Source organism: Parasteatoda tepidariorum, chromosome 3 (assembly GCF_982258835.1).
Source record: "Parasteatoda tepidariorum strain Cologne lab strain chromosome 3, Ptep-v5.0, whole genome shotgun sequence".
NCBI classification, from domain to species: domain Eukaryota; kingdom Metazoa; phylum Arthropoda; class Arachnida; order Araneae; family Theridiidae; genus Parasteatoda; species Parasteatoda tepidariorum.
Window position 1 is genome coordinate 85,301,669 of NC_141757.1, and position 18,520 is coordinate 85,320,188.

The 18,520-nt window shown below is 28.5% G+C and overlaps 2 protein-coding genes across 2 annotated transcripts in view; one reads left to right on the forward strand and one right to left on the reverse strand.

The window, feature by feature from the left end:
- Positions 1–7,655, reverse strand: part of LOC107436297 (terminal nucleotidyltransferase 5C) — a 154,399-nt gene extending 146,744 nt beyond the window's left edge. The window contains exon 1 of the mRNA XM_071182499.2: positions 6,896–7,655. The gene's annotated coding sequence lies outside the window, so the exon portion shown is untranslated. The remainder of the gene's footprint in view (positions 1–6,895) is intronic.
- The window catches only part of LOC107436292 (intermembrane lipid transfer protein VPS13A), a 169,547-nt gene that overhangs the window by 10,450 nt on the left and 140,577 nt on the right, over positions 1–18,520 (forward strand).

The following is an 18,520-nucleotide window of genomic DNA, read 5'->3' on the forward strand; positions in this document are numbered from 1 at the left end:
AAAAGAAGTTTTATTTGAAATGAAATTGAAAATCCAGAAATTATCTATAACAGTTCTCAAAATATTTTAAGAATCTCAAAATAAAAAGCTGAAGTTTATTTAGGGGGTAGAGACAAAAGTGAACTGATTGGCTCTTTGCCTGGAAGAGAAGAATATGTCCATTTACCCGTAGTGTACACAAACTTTTAAAAAATTAAAAAACAGTTTGATGTTTAGCTTTTTTTCGATAAATATTTAGGTATTTTCTGAAACTAAAATTGACTGAGCGGCATTAAAATTCAAATAAATAACGATAGGTATCAAAAAAAAATTTACATATGAGATCTTAATTTGCAATCGAATGAAAAGCCTGATTGTTTAGATACCACTCCAGATTTTTTTAGAGAATAAACTAAAAAATAAAATTGTTTTTTTTTCTGATATCATTAACTCATGAATTTTTTTAAAATTAACCTGTATTTTATTAAATTAAATTATAAAATTAATTATCGCTGTCATCAAAAAAAGTTAAAATGTATTTATTTAAGAACTGGGACTGGTTATTCTCTAAAACAATTATCTAGTATCTTGAATAAATTATGCTATTGTACTGAAAATATCCTTAAAATGTAGCGTATAATTCAAAAATATAAGTTATGGACTACAATAATTGAAATATTATAGTTCTCAAGGAAGAAAAAAAAATTTTTTTCATCGTAAGAAGGTGAAATATATAATATCAATGGAGGACTTTTGACGAATCACGTTATATTTTTGTCTAAAATATACTGAATTCTATGACAAAAATACGATGATAAATACAAAATATTTTTCCGAAAATTGTTATTTGCGGAAATTTAATCATTAGTGCAAAGTGTTTTAGATACTTTTAAACTGTTTTAATGAGAGGTCGAAACAAGGAATTTTATTAAATATTAAATTGTCTTCAGTGGAATTAATCCTAAACAGCATCGCTAATATATAAATTTACTCCTTAAAAATAGATTAACTTAAATGTTACGCCTTGCAATGGGTAAAAAACATTCACCTGATAAAAACTTTAACAACCCAAACATAATTAACAAAAGTGTGTAAAGTGTTTTAGATAATTTTAAACTGTTTTAATGAGGGGTGAAGATAAGGATTTTTATTAAATTTTAAATTGTCTTCAGCGGAATTAATCCTAAACAGCATCGCTAATATATGAATTTACTCCTCAAAAATAGAATAACTCAGATGTTACGCCTTGCAATGGGTAAAAAACATTCACCTGATAAAAAATTTAACAACCCAAACATAATTAACAAAAGTGTGTAAAGTGTTTTAGATAATTTTAAACTGTTTTAATGAGGGGTGAAGATAAGGATTTTTATTAAATTTTAAATTGTCTTCAGCGGAATTAATCCTAAACAGCATCGCTAATATATGAATTTACTCCTCAAAAATAGAATAACTCAGATGTTACGCCTTGCAATGGGTAAAAAACATTCACCTGATAAAAAATTTAACAACCCAAACATAATTAACAAAAGTGTGTAAAGTGTTTTAGATAATTTTAAACTGTTTTAATGAGGGGTGAAGATAAGGATTTTTATTAAATTTTAAATTGTCTTCAGTGGAATCAATCCTAAACAGCATCGCTAATATATGAATTTACTCCTCAAAAATAGAATAACTCAGATGTTACGCCTTGCATTGGGTAACAAGCATTCACCTGATTGAAAATTTAACAACCCAAACATAATTAACACCTCATCTACAATTATAAATTTTGAAATCTGAATAAATATGCTTCTTAAAATTAATTAACGCGACCTTATTACTATTTCTTAACGGGTCGAGGTCGGAGAAAAGGACAAATACGCTTAAATTATAACAGCCTTAACTATCGCAAAGAAGAAAAAAAATAAAGAATTGTGATTAACTGTTTTAGTGAGACATAAGCAGAAAGAATGGGAAAAAAAGCTGTAGATTTAACAAACTTGCACAGATGTTGAAAGATTTCGATTTACGTAAGTTATGACACTTGACAAGTAAAGTGACATACGTTAAAAGTCCGTAAGATATTTTTAATTGTTAATTGTTTTATCTTGTTATTTGTTATATATATATATATATATATATATATATATATATATATATATATATATATATATATATATATATATATATATATATATATATGTGTGTGTCACGGCGACTGTTATGTTGACTTTCACCGGTGAATGTCGACAAACACCAAATACGTCGGTGAAAGATCGAATATTTCATTACATTCTTGTACATTCGGACCCTCACCGCTTTATGTCGACAATCACAGATATGCTTTGGTGAATGTCCGAAATATTTATTACATTCGATTTTATATTAATTTATTCGTGGATATAATTACATTTATTCGATATTTTAACCATACACTGATGTTTTTTTAAGGTTAAGTACCACTGCCTGGTATACATTTGCCCGGTATACCCTACACTGATGTTTTTTTAAGGTTAAGTGCCACTACCCGGTATACCCTACACTGATGTTTTTTTAAAGTTAAGTGCCAGTGCCCGGTATACCCTACACTGATGTTTTTTTTAAGGTCAAGTGCCATTGCCCGGTATATATTTGCCCGATACTCCAAACACTGATGTTTCTTCTAATCTATCGTCAGTAAGTATTAAAATATAGAATAAATATAAATATATCAAATAAATAGAATAATATTAACGAATAAATTAATATAAAATAGGATATAACAAATATTTCGGACATTCACCAAAGCGACTATTTGATTGTTGACATTCACCGGTGAGAGTCAGAAATAAGGGTATTTAGCAAATATTTCGGACATACCCCAAGCGACTACGTGAATGTTGACATTCTCCAGATTTCGGTGCTTTATGTGTGGATTGAAGAAGAACTTACATCATCTTTTCGTAATTAATTTCTTTATTAGGACTATATTTTAATTTTTGTTTATTTTCTACATTTTTCTTGTTTTCTATATGTACATAATTTGAATGCAAGAAAAAGATTATTGTAATTCACTCAGATCGAAAAAACCATGTGCTAAAAAAATTTAATCAAAACATTTTCATTAAAAAATCCACTTTTTTTATGTTAATTCAATATTAAATAAGTTTAAAAATTAAAGAAAGGAAGCATATTTAACAGTTTAATGCTGTTTATTCTTTACAATTCAATGAAGATTTGAAGTGGCATTTACTTTTGTTAAAGTCATAAAAAAATTTTTTTTTTACTTAATTTCAAGCATGTGTCTGCAATTCCGGGCTCCTGGGTATCCAGAACATCGTATCTGGTTTGCAATGTTTCAATAAAATTTCATCTACTTTTTTTTAAAGTGAAAGAGAAATAGGAACTATTTTGGCTTGCTAGTTCCTAAAATAAAATTTGATTCTTTCTACTAGACATTTTGAGCTTTTCTAAACCTTTGGTTATAAGACTAAGCGTGTTAGCTTAAGCTTGAAACACCCAGGGAAATATTTATATTGCAATCATACTGAAAATATAAACATTATTTCTTTATAAATATTAAAATTAAATTTTTTTTTGTTAAAATTTACATTGCAACAATAATGTAAAGTAGATTTCTAAGTTTCTTCCTTATAGCAAACATGCTAAAAAATATACCAAAATATAAGTTTAACGATAAATTGATTTTAGTTTTTGTGTTAAAATATGAGCAGAACTTTTCTGCTTAGAAAGATTTGTAATTATATAATCCTCTGATAAAAAAATAATTTAATAATTTGTTTCGTTTATATTTCACTTATGTCAATAATCAAGTAATAGCACCAATTTAATCATTATAACATATTTATTGATTATTAAAACCTCATTTAACTCGTATTTTAAGCAAACAATCCTTTCAAAACAGAAGTTTGAAAAAATATAATTGCTTTATTTTATTTTTATTCTTTTACTTTTCTTTCTTATTAAAAAATGCATTAAAATTATTTTGTCTATTATATATTCAGATCTTTAAGGTTAAGAAGTTTTTTTTTTCAAACTCGAGAGTGAGTTAGAGAAAGTAACTTATAACTCAGCCTTAAAAAAGTCTTTCAATGATATATTTTTAGTACTATTATTTTGCATTTTAATAACATTAATAACAAAATGTGTATTATTAATACTTTTTATTTAAAATTTTCATTTCCAAATAAGCATAAATCTAAACGTTTGAAATAAACTTTGATCTTTTATTTTATTTTAATATTTTTACCTGATTTTGGACTAAAAGAATGCATTGAAATTATTTAACCAAATTTATCTATAGTTCAAATCCAATGATTTTCTTCAAGTCCAATGGTAAGTTTTTAGGAATTATTAGAAGTAGTTTACAATTAAACCTTTTTTTACAAATTTCTTAAGATATTTTTACTTTTAGCTTGTAATTCAATTTCGTAGCCTACAAAATATGTATTTTAAGGGCATATTTTTAATTTTCATTATGGTGATTTCAATAAATAGAATAAAAAAATTGATATTTTTATTGATATTATTTATTATCACTTTAGCTTAATACGAAATTAAGCAGTGTTAAAAAAATTTAAAAAAAAAAACTAAACTTGTTTTAAGATGATTGATTTTATATATTTGATTCCAGGCTTGAAGAATTATCTTCAGACAAAAAAAAAAAGATTTTTATTTCCTCCATTATTCAACGGAAATTTACATAAACTTATTTTCCTTATTTAATGCATAACTAATTGATATTTTTGAACATATTTCATTTCATTCTTTCGTTGAAGTTTGTTGTTTATCAAATTTCAAGCTTTAAGATTGTAAGAGTTCTTATGTTTTTCCAAAAATATAAAAAATAGTTTGAAAAAGTTTTAATAATGTTTATTCATTTTTCAAAAATCTAAAATTTCAGAAATATATTAAATGGAACGAATTTCAGTAACTGAAAAGAAACAAAATAGACTTCAAAATATTATTTAGTCATTTAATAAATAAGAACAATACGATTATATAATTTTCGAAAAGTAAATAATGAAGAGATAGATATGTCGTTTGACTAAAGAAGATTCTAAATAGCTTTTTTAGTTCTTGTTTCTAAATGAAGAATCTTGCTTCTAAATCTAGTCATCCAACATTTTTAAACCATAATGAATTAACAGTTAAGAAGAAAAACTCGTTTATCTGAGTGAATGCTCTAAAATAAAGTAGTTTGAATAAAAGTGTTCTTCCTCATTTTTGGATGTTTTCTTTTTTAATACCAATCTACTTGTCAATGAAGATTATACTTCAGTCAGATGTAATCTGTCTGAAGATGATTCTAAAATTTTTTTTTTTCAATTCTTGTTACTAAATCAAGAACTTTATCATTCATTCTACATTTTTAAAACAACGTTTAACTAACAGTTAAAAAAGAATAACTAATTTATCCGAGTGAATGTTTTAAAATAAAATAAATTGGATAAAAATATTTTTCCTCATTTCTGAATGACTTCTTTTTCAATACCAATCTGCTGGTCAATGAAGATTATACTTCAGTCATCATATGTAATCTGTCTGAAGAGGATTATTTTTTTCATTTCTTGTCTATGAACCAGGAACGTTAAAATTCACCCTACATTTTTAAACCATGTTTAACTAACAGTTAAAAAAAACTCATTTAACTAAGTGAACGTTTTAAAATAACTAGTTCAAATAAAAATGTGCTTTCTCATTTCTAAATGTTTTTATTTTTTTTTTTTTAATATTTCAAATTTTTTGTCGTTGAATAAAAAACATATGATAGTTGTGGATCATAATTCTCCTAATCATATTCTATCATAAGATATTGTATTCACGATATTTACGAGAATATTTTTTATGGAATACTTTTACGATCGTAATATTTTAAGAACATCGATTCTTAACAATGTCTTCATGCTTATCACTTTTTTCATCAGATGATTATCTCGATATATCATCTCGTTTTCATCTCGATGCATTACTATATTCTTTTTTTTTATTTCTGATATTTTGGCGATCGATAGCAATATTTTTTAGTTGAATTTTTTTTTGTTGCATTTTTCACTGAAATAAATGATTTTATTAGAAAAATAAAATTTACCAATACTCACGGCAATGTACGATAATAACTATCTATAATATAAATACTTATCGTTGTTCCTTATTTTTGCGAGGTTTTTTGTATTCCATAAAAATTGTCATTGGTAATAATCGGGCAGTATCTGTTGATAATTATTACGTAATCTATATCATAAGACACTGTATTTTCGATTCATGGCGAGAAATTTTTTTTATTCAGTGGTCTAGATATTTGAGACCCATCGATACTTTTTGCTCTTAAGAGGATTATCTTGATGTTTAATCTCATTTATATCTCCAAACACAACCTTGCTCTTTTTCCACATTTCTGACATTTTGACGATCTACAGTGGTATTTATTTTAAATATTTTATGTTATTTTCACTTCAATAAAAACTTTTGTTTCCAGAATGAAAATTATCAATACGCACTATTATATACGACTATACACTTTTTATATCGTATTCAATACTTATAGTTATTAGTATTTCTTATGATATGATTGCATTCGATATTTATCGTTATCAATAATAGTCACTACATTACCGTAAACGATAATTATCGAATATTCTGAATTCTTATCTAGGCATTGTACTCACGATGAATGGAAAGAATATTGTTTATAATATAGTGGTTGCGATGTTTGAAACACATGGATACTTTACAATATCACTCTATATATCACCTTGATCTTAAGAAGATTATCTTAATATATCATCTTGCCTTCTTTCCTCATTTCTTACATTACTTAAGATTCAATTTGCCGACATAAAATTATATGCTTTTAATTTTTAAAACAAAGGGTGGAACGAGGTTTTGCGTCAAATGAATTGGCTATACGTGAAAATAATATGAAGATTCCTACCTGTTCGAAAAAGAGAAGATTTCAGAAGTCTCAAGGCAGGTTTTCTTTGGATCTCAGTTTTCGTGTTCCTTAGATTCGGCCTTAGATGAGAATCCCTTGTGGAGGCCTCGGCCAGATTATGAAAGACGATCAAGTTAAGGATGGCCTTCATTTTACATATGAGAATCCAGTTTGCGCATCTTTCGCATCAAGGTCGCCTACTGATCTCTTACGCCCCCAGTATTTAATTTTACAACGGCCGAGAACAGAAAAAAAAAGTTTAGTTTTGTATGTTTTGGAGAATGCATGCAGTTGAGGAAAATAGTTCACTAAATAAATGAATGCGGAAACAAATTTGGGAATATACGTGAAACACTACCTTTAACACAGTTTAAGAGGATGCTGTACCACGGGAAAAACTTTTCATCACAAATTTTCTTTCACCTCTATAAGTTTTTTAAAATTTATGGTATAGAAAAAAACCTAGAGTAAGCCATGAAACTTCAAGTATTGAAAAGAAATTTTCAAACTATTGAAATGAGAATAAATTATGATAACTCAACTTAGGATTACGCAATGGGGAAGTTCCCGTCCAAAAATTTGTTTACCTTTTGATATTTTCAATTTTTTTTCCGCATTGGGATATTCTAGGTTTGCCTGAATTCACTTTTTCTATACTCCAAATTTTAAATTAGTTTTGGGGGTAAAATGGAATTTGCCATGAAAAGTTTCCCCCCGGTACGGCGTCCTCTCAACCTCAGATTGGCTTCCTTTTAACTTCAAATTGGCGTCCTCTTAACTTCAGATTGGCGTCCTCTCAACCTCAGATTGGCTTCCTTTTAACTTCAAATTGGCGTCCTCTTAACTTCAGATTGGCGTCCTCTCAACCTCAGATTAGCGTCCTCTTAACTTCAGATTGGCGTTCTCTTAACTTCAAATTCCTCTTAACTTCAGGTCTTCAGATTGACATTAAAAAGATATTGCGCAGTATTAAGAAAAATGGTTTCAGAAACCACCGTTCGAAATGAAAAATTTCTTTAAAAATATTTTTTATTCAAAGTAAATTACAAACAAATATAACATTGCCAAGTAATTTGGTAGTTACGTGATTGTGTATCATTCATTTCATCTATACAGTAAAAAAATTATGGTATAAAATATAAAATATATTCTTTGGGTGCATCATACGTAAAATCTATTTTCACCGTAAAATATTATGCCTTAATTTTTAAAGCAATATTTATTTAATTGAAGTGATTCAGTGATTTTACGGTAATTATAACTGTAAAAATTACGGGACATCAGATTTTTCGATCCGTAACTTTAAAAAATAACGGTAACCTGATTGCTAATGCTTTTTACCGTAATTTGACCAGGATTTTTTTTAAAGTGTAATATTTTTTTTAAACATACAAGCATTAAAGAGTTCAAAGTTATTAAATTTATCTGTATAAAATTTTTACTCTTAATCATCTCTCATGTTAACTAAAGTACGCAGATAATACCAAATTATATTGGTGCTCTATAAAGCTTGCTCAAAACAGTTGACTGAATCTTACCACTATTTACATTTAAATTTTTATCAGTCACAATTACATTCAAAATATTTTAATAATGAAATACAGTTAATCAGCTACTCATATTATTTTTGTTGTTAATAATATTTTCCAGTAAGAACTGAAAACTCATTTTTTTCACAAAATCTGCATCGGTATGATTTAGGAAGTATCTGGTATGATTTAGGAAACCTGTTGCCTTATTCATACGCCCCGCCCCCTAAATTATATCAAACTCTAAAATATCGAGTATTTAAGTAAATAAGTAGACCATGTGTAACACAAAACAACAGCTTAATAGCATAAGAAGTGTGATAATAAATTTTTGAACTGTTACAAGTATAATAACGGTATAAGCTGTTAATAAAAATGACGCGTACGTACTACAAAATTTAAGTGTGATTTTTATAAGAGCTGCTTGTTAAGATTGCATGTGCTTGACATTTGTATTTGTTATCTGTTTGACAACTTTTATCTTCTTACAAGTTGGGAAATTATTGGAATGAATGAGAAAATGGGGAGATTATTTCATTGAACACTGAAGGTACTGGGACAGATTGGTCCATCAAATCACATTAACCAATAATCACTAGATCGCTACTTAATTAAGCAACAATCTCGGCATTTAAGGCTCGAAGGCTCAGCAAGTGCTTTTCCTCACTTTTTCCTTCCTGGGAATAAGGAAACTTAATCCCATCATAAGAATATTAAAATGCCTTTGAGTCAACTGAATTAGTTTCGTTTTCCCCCCCGATCAATTCTCGTATAGATTGAGAGTTTAATTAAAAATTAATGCACCGGAATACTTAAATCTTTTTTATTTAAAGAGAGTTCTCAATTTCAGTCTTATTATAAGCCTCACTCACGAGATGAGAAATTTGTTAATGGGTGAAAGTTAATCCAGATCCTTTTCGACAGTTTAGCCTTTTGAATGGTTTGACGAAAATCTTCAGTTGTTGAAGTTGATACATTCCTCTTAAATCGTACCGATACGATTCAGGCAACTTTTAACAAAGTGTTTACTCCAAGCCTCAAACAATAGCTAGTTGGCAAAAAAAAGCAGAACATTAGAGAATAAGTTGCTCAATTATATAACTTAATAATCTGTTAGTTCAGCTATATCCTTACACAGGATATTCAAAAAATTACACAAAAAATTTGTAAAACCAATTCACTTAAATAAAAGCATTACAAAAGCAAATTGCTATGGAAACAGGAATAGCTCATTTCAGGGAGGGTAACTTCTCTTTACTCTAGGGTTAACAAAATAGACCGAAGAAAAATATTCCCCTTTTCTCTGACCCACCAGAGACAAAACCTGTCCTAAACAATGATCCCACACTCCTACTTGAAATATATAGTTGTACCTCGTTACCATAGTCACCGCCATGGATCCAGACGAATGATTGGGGACTTCTTACTTTAGACAAACTATACACAGACTCTTGATTCTTCTGCATGGATCTTCTTGACAGAAAATCTCCTTAATTTATCCGCTACAGCGTTCTTTAAATAATGCCTCTCTAGAAATGAAACAGAGTTACGATTTAGGCAACTCCCTTCAACCTATGTGAAAGTTAAGGATGTTACGCGAAAATACTAAATCTCTCTATGAAATATTGATTCAGTCTACATACTGTGTTAATAATAATTTGTAATTAACTCACACAGGATTTCTTAAAACTAGAACATAACTGTACCGTAAAGATATTAGAAGATAACTATATCGTATTTAGATGCCATAAAAGTAGTTTATTAGATTTGTTTTAAAAAAAAACAGGCATTCACTTAATTGGTTTAAAACAATATTCATTGAAATTTAGCTCTAAAACTGTACTATGTATCTTCTTATAATTAAATGGATAAGCACAATTCTGGGAAAAAGAGGTCCTCTACTTAAACCAAAAGTAGAACTTAGTGGGGGAAAAAATCGTCCCTGCTCTCATTTTACACGAGAAGAAAACCACGAAAACATTCCACATTTATCCAAATGGTAATAAAAATCCAAGGTATGATTCATATATTAATAAAAAAATTTCGTAATTGGGTTATACTTATCCACTTATCATAGATCTAACTCTAACCTGGTATTTTCTGCGTCTGAAACAAGCGAAACGTGCAGGCCAGTGATGAGTAACAAATAGCTTCGTTATGATAAATGGTGCTTTAATCAAGAATTTGTCAATTCTATCATTTATAAATTGAGAAGGAATCTGAGTTTTTTCGGGTGGGGGAAGTTTAAAACACAAAATTATAAACGTTTTAACAGAGTTTCCTCAGGTCTATGAATACCTTTTCAGATCTGATGTGTTTTTCCCCTATGTTATAACAAGAGCTAGCTGATTTATCTATTTGGAAAGAAATTTTCTTTATGCCGAACAGACACAGACTCAAGAATTAATAGTTTCTGGCAGTACTTTTGATTTCTAGGTCTCTGATAACTCGGGGTATTAATTAATCATTCATTTAAATCTGGATCACGTAAATCAGGATATTAATAACTTAGGATATTAATACGTAAAATGTCCTGACCATGAGCATTACATTCTAGCTGCATTAACTTTTCAACAACTAACATTTCTTAAATCTGGTATTGCTATAAACCTTTGTGTGTAAAGCCTTTTTTTGCGCATACTTAACTTTTTTTTCAAAGAGGGATTTAACCGAATTTAATTTAAGTCATGTCAGAACATTATAACTTAGGACTTTAATTAAAGAAAAATATAAAACAGAAACATTAGCTCAAAAATCGATAACTTTAAATTTTTTTTAATCACGTTTGGTAAACTATTAAGTACTTTCCTCATAGTAAGTGGTAAAAGTCACATGATTTCGCGCATTTTATCCGAAACGAGACCATCGAACCAATAGTTAAGAAGTTAAAAAAGACTTAGTCTCCACATGCCAGGTCTTAAGGTCAGCCCAAAATGCAATCTGACTCAAATCGTTCAAATTTGATAAAAAAAAAAAACAACAACAAAAGACTTTGCGTACAAAAAATTAAAAATTTTTACTCGTACCTATTTACGTATCTTAAAATGTTAAACACACAAGTGAGCTATTTTTTATTATGTATATCTTGCTTAACAGGATGAGCTTAAACACGAATTAATAAGACTAAGATTTTAACATTTATAATGGTTTCAATGCAAAAGTACTATTTTTTAATTGTACTTTGTATGAAAAAAAACCTTAAAAATTCTAAAATATTTTTATTCTATTCACTTACATTTAGTTTCATTTTCAAGTTTAAAATAATTACATCAGAAAAATAATTTGCAAGATCATATAGAGACTAGATATTGAAGCAAAAAATTGCATGAGTAAATGTCAAAAGTAATACTTTACATAAAAATTCTTGTCACTTTTGAACTGCTTGTCTTCTTAACTCGTGTTTAGTCTTGTTGAATAAACATTAAAAATATATCTAAAACATTGCCTCAATTAAGTGAATGTACCCATGAAACTGAAGTTGAAAGATATATTTTATGGTCTAAAAACTTCCTTTACTTCAAAAATGTATAAAAGTAATAAAAGTTAACATGTTTTGAGCATTAAAAGCACTTGAAACAACTAAATTTTTATTGCCTTCATAAGCTTTGATGACCATAAGCCATATCACCTTGAAGCAAATGAAATTTTTACATTATCATGCAAATGCCTCACATGTTTAAGTAACAATCTGAAGATTAATGTATAGGTACCTACAAAGACAAAATTGCATATTTTTTTCGTAAAACCCTTATAATTTCAAAAATATTAGTTCAATCATCACGAAATTGACCTTATTCTGCACAAAAACAAATATCAGAAACTATAATATATATATATATCTAAGTAGTAGTGTGGAAAATTTCACCCCATTTCTTGTTTAAGTAACTCCTTTCGTCGAATTGCCAGATCCTGCAACTTTTAACGACTTACTGAAAGGAGGGTATTTAACAGGTTTTGCAATGTACGAAATTTCTAATTTCATGCAGGACTACAGTTCTGATATTAATGATATTAATGTTTCTTTATCAAGTTAATACAAAACATGTGTAACTTGCATGGGTATTATGCCCAAAACATGACTTTTCATACATTAAACTACTAGACGATTAATTTTTTTATAAAACGCTTACTGGAATGTTTACTATTAAATAGGCTTACTCATTTACTGATCCATACAGAAAAATTTATGTTGGTGGAAATATAAAATTTCCTTAATTCGACACAAATTGACCAAAAAAATTAACTCGTAATTCAGTTGGAAAGATATTTTTCGGAATTAGCACATGCTGATGTGAAAATTTCCAAAATATTTTTCCAGTTCAGAAATAAACTAAAAGTTAAAGTAGAAAATGCATATAGGCAGTATTAACTGTTCCCGAAATAAAACAATACATTATATAGTAGGAAGACAAGTAAATTCATTAATATTCGATGCCAATATAATGATACTGAATTAATTACCAAAGATAAAAAAAACATACTATAAATTTGAATAATTTCCCAAGGAGATAGTAATTTCTATGTTCGATTTCAATTATTTAAGAAAAATGATATTATTTTTAGATCTCTATTTAATATATCTTTAATAGGAATTGTATTCTACCTATTAATTTATAATTCTAATTTATTAACTTTGGCATCGTTGAGATCAACTCTTACTAGTTCATGTAACATTATAATCACCGCGAAATGAAGAAAATAAAGTTAAAGCATTTCTTTAGACATTTTTTTTTAATGTATAAATCATGATGAAGATGGAATTTAAAATCTTCTGAGTTATTTTGTCCAATGAAATTAAGTTGATAAGAGGTAAATTTTTCTGTTACTAGTAAGAACAAAATATTTTTAAGAAGAGCGTAGGAGCAAATTGTTTTTATTAAGTTTAAAATTTGAATTATCTGAAATCTAATTTCGGATCTCGGATTTGTTGTATTTATTAATTCTGAATTCCAAAAGATGACCCTTTGAGGGGCAGTACATTTTAATCATAAAACTTATTTATTTTACAAAATTTAAAGTGGTTGATTGAAAATCGTATAATTTAACCCTTTTGTTCAGATGGGACACAGGTATCCCTTTTACATATATTTTTTCTGACACTGTAATTACAAGCAAATATATATGCTGGCATTTTTTATAAAATATTATTAATATGCTAAATATAATATTTTTCACTTATTGTAACCTGAATTATTGCAAAATAATGAAAAAAGTAGGGAAAATATAATTAATAAATATTCTGCATCAAAAGGCTAAAGAGGTAAAAACTATTCCAATTTTGGTGATTAATATTATTAACAAAAATAAGTGGGACAGATTTTATATTAAGAGGGTTAGAAAAAAGAAAACCAATTCATTTCAATAAAAATAAATCAAGAAATATCACGATAGAATGTGGTTGGATGTGATGTAAGAGAGGGGAAGAAAAAAAAGGGTTACTTGTTTTACGGGCAACTCTCAAACTGACAGTCAGAAAGTTTGTGAATTAAATCAAAATGGCATATGTCACTTTCATTATGATTATAACTTTCCTCTGATCCGTATTTATTTCAAAACAAATGAAAAAAAAACGAAACAAAGATGATTATACCAAAGATGGACCAAATAGTAAGTGCAATAAATTGCTTTCGTTTAGAAATCGCAAAACTGCAGTTATTAATTAGAGAACGCAAAATAGCTGCTCAAACCACTGACCTCTTTTAGTTCTATTTATTCGAACATTATTCCACTCACAGGTCATTTTCGTGGTGTATTTTTTATTCCTCAACTCTTCTTTATTCCGAGTAAAAGTTGACGCAATTCCAGAAGGTGGAGACGGAATAATTCACAAGACTCATCGCATTATCTTTACCTTTTTTGCAAGGACAGATTCATCTTATTTTTCATTCTCGCCTTCGAAAAGTCAAATTTTCCATTACGGTGCATATTGTTTTGTACATTATCTCGAACTGAATTAACGGAACCAGTTCTTTGGCGATTACCGTCACGTAAAAATGCATTCCGTCACGTCAACCGCGTAATTTATGCCTCTCTACTATGATGGACTGTCATATCTAAGACCAATGCTAGAGTTCTTGCGAAGGAAGAGCACAATTTAGCTTTTAGCTGTCGCATTCTATCAAAGCGAAGTGAAGTAATGTAGTGCTTTGCTATCGCAATTTTTCTTTCCAATTCACTTAGAAGTGTACAGTGTGTTTACTGAGAGGTATTTGTGACAGATTACTTTGGAAGCTTAATTGCTTATCTCCTTGAAAGAAAATTCAAGACATAAACACTAGCTAGTTTTGTAAAAGGTATATTAAGTTACTACAGTCAAAAATCTATAACTGTTTATTTTAAAAGTGGAGAAAAAAAATTTTTAACTAAAAGAAATTTGATGAAAATCTCACACTCTTCTAGTTTTAATATCTTAAAAACGATTTATAACCTGATGTGTTGAGTTATGCAAAAAGTTCAAAGAATACAGATTCGTATTGTAATTAAGAAATAACGGAGTTAGAAGTCAAAATTGATTTACACCTTGCACCATTCGAAATTTCTCGGACAAAATAGTTAAATAACCATTTATTTCATTGTTATTTTGCATTATACAAACAAACCAATTGGATAACTATAAATAAGATTTTACTCAATCTGTTAACCGTAAGAAAACCCGTTTATTAACCACTTTTACCTAATACGGTTAAGCAACTAGAATCGCACCCACCTAATGAAACCACTTAGCTCCTTGCTGCTGAATACATATTTTCGCCTAGAGGTCTGTCAATCTCATGACTGACGGATCGGGCTTCAGAGTCCCAGCGTTGACATCACAACATTTCCACAATTCCCTTCAAAACATGAAGAGTTTCCCATATCCTGAACTCTCCAATTTGTGACCCAGGGCTATTACAATACGATACTCTTTTTACACATAGATGGCAGCACCCCAAAGCTGCTTAACACTTAAAAGTCTAGTATTTCCCATCTTTTACGATAGGTGAAACATCCAGATAAACTAATTAAACCACACTCCACGGTTCATTCGATAAAACACTACTCAACGTAAATAGAATGCCCAGTGAAAAGCCTAGGTACAATTTCCAGTTAAATTTCTTTTTTACGCTTTTGAAATCATGCTAGTTGTATATGGTTAAAAATCGCATAAATTTGTGCTCATGGTTTCTTAACCATACTAGTTGTAAGCGGTAATTCAAAACCGCAAAAGTAAAAATGCTCTTTACCGTCAACTTTTTGATAAATTGGGTGGGTAGAACGCTGCCGTTTATTTTATCGTAATGTTAGAGTGAAAATTGTTACAGTATTACAAGAATTAATGTTTGTGTACAATAATTAATTTCATATGGATTTTTTCAAAAATAAAATAATAAACATAGATTAAATTTGTCTTCAGAAAATCTGAAATGTTACCAGATCTTATTTAAAATCATTGTTATTCTGGATGCAATTAAGCCTTTAGCTGCAGCATTCTATCAATATAAAATGAAGTAATGTAATGTTTTGCTATCCCTGTTTTTCTTTCGAATTTACTTAGCAGCGTATGGTTTGTTTACTGAGAGGTTTTTGTGACAGATTGCTCTGTTTGTAACCTTGAAGAAAAGTCAGAATAAGCCATAGCTAATTTTGCATTTGCTTAATAGCAAGATGCATTTGCTTAAAGTTACAATTCAAGAACTGTTCATGGTAAGAAAACGAAATAATTTATCTGTGATTAAAGGAACGTAAATCTCGTCTGTTTCGGTATCTTAGAAATAATTTATTATCGCAGCTAAGTTTATTTATTCAAAGAAACGAAAGATATGTATTCATTTGTAGTTTAGGACTAATGAAAGTTTCTAGTTAAAATTTAATTTAATCTAGAATCGCTTTATTGGCAAAAACTAACATTCGCTTATAATAACTTAATCTATGGTTCATTTCTTTTAAAAGAAATCAGCATAAAGTAAATCAGTTTAAAATTTGAAATGTCTAAAATGCAAATATTAACGGTTCTTTTGAAGAATTATTATGTTTTGGTAGCTTTCTGGGGATGGTAGTAATTTAGCTTTTAGCTTTCGTATTATATCAAAGCGTAGTATTCTATCAAAGTGTAGTAATGGAACGCTTTGCTATCGCAATTTTTCTTCGCAATTCACTTAGAAGCGAATTATGACTCTGAGAGATTTTTCTGACAGATTAATTTGAAAGCTTAGTTGTTTATAACTTTGAAAGAAAAGCCCGAACATGAATAGTAGCTAAATATATATTCAAACTGAGAAAATAAGTATTGTCAAAACTATCAGAATGTGGTTAAATTCATCGCGTTTCTAACTCTATAAGAACATAAAAATGCTCGGTAATTTTTACCGAAGTGCTTTCGTAATGATTTTGGTTAAATTAACAATAAAATATGGTTTTATAATGTGGGATGAAATTTAGGAATTTTATCATGATACCTAAGAGCATGCCATAAAAACAATTTATTCGGATAAATTTACTTTTCAGTTTAGTATTTTTTCACTGAATGTTTTTTTTTAAAGAGCAATATTTTTGAAAACCAGAATTTCCGGAAACCGTTAACATATGAATAGAAAAATTACCAAATGAGTGGTTTAAATACCGTACGTTTTCTTATGAGCCAGAAATATGATGTTTTTTTTCCAACCAAAAGCGTCGAAAGTCTCGAACTGTTCTTGATAAGAATGGAAATAATTTTTTTAATTAAAAGAAATTTGAAAATTGCAGATTTATACGTTACAGTATCTGATTATTAAATTATAACCTTAATTGAGTGAGTCGTTCAGGAAAACGAATGATTCATATTTGTATTTTGCAATTTTGAAGAAACGGAGTTGGTTGTAAAAAATAAAATTTAATTTGAATTGACAAAACTTTATTAACCAGACCATTCTTTTGTAATGGTTTAACTCATGTTGATAATCTTTTAAAAAAAATCAGCATAACTTAAATATGTGTTTGTAAAATTTTAACTCTCTAGAATGCAAAGTTTACTGAGTAGTATTCAAAATCAATACGTTGGGAGGGGGGGTCAGTGTTAGAGTTCTTGCGAAGGAAGAGAGCAATTTAGCTCTCAGCTCTACATTCTGTCAATAGCAATCAATCAGCTCTGTATTCTGTCAATAACAATCAATCAGCTCTATATTCTGTCAATAATAATAAATCAGCTCTACAGTCTGTCAATTTCTGTGTTAGTTTATACTCGGAAGCATACAGTGTGTTTAATGAGTGTTTTTCTTTTCTTTCTTTTTTGTTTTGCAGATTACTTTCGAATTTTAATTGTTAATAACTTAGGAATAAAAGTCAATATAAATAGCTAGCTTTGATCAAGATTCATTTAATTACAACCACATTTCTAGAAATATTCATGGTAATAATAGAAAAAGAAATAAATTCTTTCTAATTGAAAGAAATTCGATATAAGTCTTCATTCATATTGCTTAGAAATAACGGAGTTATTAGTTAAAATTTAGCTTCATCTGAAGTGCTTTATTAGCAAGAACTAACGTTCGATTATAATGATTTCATTTATGCTTATTTTTTTTAAATCTGTGTTTTTAAAATCTGAGACAAAATACAAAAAATATTATTAAATATTATCTTTTATGCTATGCTAGAGTTTACGGGTAGAATGAGCTCAATTTAGTTTTCAGCTGCCGCAGTCAATCAATGTGAAATTATGTAGTGTTTTGCAATAATAGTTTTCTTTCCAACTCAATTAGAAGCATATGATGTGCTGAGAGGGCTTTGTGACACAATATTTAAGAAGCTTAGCTTTACATAACCTTGAAATAAACGTCATTAGTTAAACAGTAGCTGATTTTGCTAAACATACATCGAATTTCACTCAAATTTTTACATCTGTTCAAAATAATAAAAGGAAAAAAACAAACAGTTTCAGCCAAAAAAAGGTAGATCTAAATCTCATAGCCAAATAGTCTGTTTCCCATTCTTAAAAATCCTGCCTTCATATGAAACTCTTAAAGATCCTGCCTATATATGAAAGAATGATTTTTAATAAAAAATATGGGGATTACGGAATATTGTAAGGCGTGACTGTGAAATAAAATTTCATGCACTATGCGCAAAAAAGAAATTA